The following is a 1,775-nucleotide window of genomic DNA, read 5'->3' on the forward strand; positions in this document are numbered from 1 at the left end:
ATGTGTTGCCCTCATAACACCTGATAAAGAATGCCCACCCATCACTACCGAGGAGGTGAAAAAAGTATTAAGAGGGATGAAGAGCTATTCCGCACCGGGACCCGATTGTATCTAAACCTTCTGGTGGAAAAAGTTTTCTTCAACCCATCAGCATTTGGCCCATATTTTCACCTCATATTTGAAGTCGGAAGAACCGATTCCAGAGTGGTTGGTGGAAGGGCACACAATACTCCTGCCGAAAATAGGCAACTTAGCTGACCCGAAGAACTGCAGGCCAATAACTTGTCTGAACACGCTTTATAAGATATTCACAGCTATCCTGAATGACAGGATTATTCGGACAATTGAACCTGTGTGGCAAGAAATGTATGAACAACGAGGCTCAAAGAAAGGCGTAGCCGGATGTCGGGAGAACCTGCTAATCGATAGATGTGTCTGCAAAGATGCAGCATTCTACCAGCGTGACCTATCGATGGCCTGGATTGATTATCGGAAAGCTTTCGATTCTACATCCCATAGACTTATCATCTGTCTTTTGGAAATCTTAAAGGTTTATCCGCAAGTAGTTGGGTGCATAGAGAGATTGATGCCGCTTTGAAAAACCAGGTTTACTATCTCATCTGGAAAAAATCGTGCGACAACTAACAAGGTCACCTTTCAGAGAGCTATCTTTCAGGGCGACACCATGAGCCCACTCCTCTTTTGCCTTACATTATTGCCACTCTCTCTAGCACTTCACCATTCCGACGGGTACTTGTGCGGCAAACCTGCGGATCGAAAGTACAAGGTCACTCATGTATTTTACATGGACGATCTTAAGATCTATGCTAAAAACAGAGAGCAACTGCATCTAGCTCTGGGGATTGTCGAACGATATACTAAGGAAATTGGAATGGAATTTGGGTTAGACAAATGCGCCAAGGTTTGTTTGAAGCGAGGAAAACTTAATGGAATTCCTGAGGATCCTGAGCTCGTTGATAGAAGCGCCATACGACACCTTTGCGCTGGAGAGACTTATGCATACCTTGTCGTGTCACAGAGCCGCATTCAGGATGTGACATCTATAAAGGATACTCTCCGAAGCAGATACAAACGTCTCATCCGACAGATTTGGTCTTCCGAACTGTCGGCGAGGAACAAAGTATCTGCAACGAACATGCTTGCCGTCTCGGTACTACTGTATTCATTTGGAGTAGTTCCATGGACGGAGAACGAGCTCAGATCTCTTGATATCGGGACAAGAAAAGTTATGCACATGAACAAAAGCATGCATCTGAAGTCTTCCGTTCTGCGACTGTACATCTCACACCGTCAAGGGGGTCGCGGAATATTGAGTCTTGAATGTCTTCACAACAGGATTATTCTGGGTACAGCACATAGAGTTGCAAATGGAAGAGACCCTCTTCTTAAAATGGTCAGTAACCATGAAGAAGTGGGCAAAGGAGCGTTTCTGTAAAAAGCAGCGGAGGAGCCTGCTGAAGCACTCGGACTTGACTTCAGTATTAGGGGTGAGCAAAATACATCAAATCTTATCTATCTCGAGTACTCACTCCTGAAAGCCCGGATTAAGAAAGCACAAGAGAAAAACTTTCATGAACAGCTCCTCGATAAGAGGATGCACGATATCTTCCACAGAAATGTGAAGGATCAGTCAATGTCTTGTGAGCTAACGTTTGCCAAGGAGAATGAAAAGAAAGAGAGGTATCGAGACCTTATAAGGGAGTTGCAACGATTGTACCCGGAATATTCTGTTAAACTGATCGTCCTTATCATCG

The sequence above is a fragment of the Belonocnema kinseyi genome, chromosome 8 (genome assembly GCF_010883055.1).
Source record: "Belonocnema kinseyi isolate 2016_QV_RU_SX_M_011 chromosome 8, B_treatae_v1, whole genome shotgun sequence".
In the NCBI taxonomy this organism is placed as follows: domain Eukaryota; kingdom Metazoa; phylum Arthropoda; class Insecta; order Hymenoptera; family Cynipidae; genus Belonocnema; species Belonocnema kinseyi.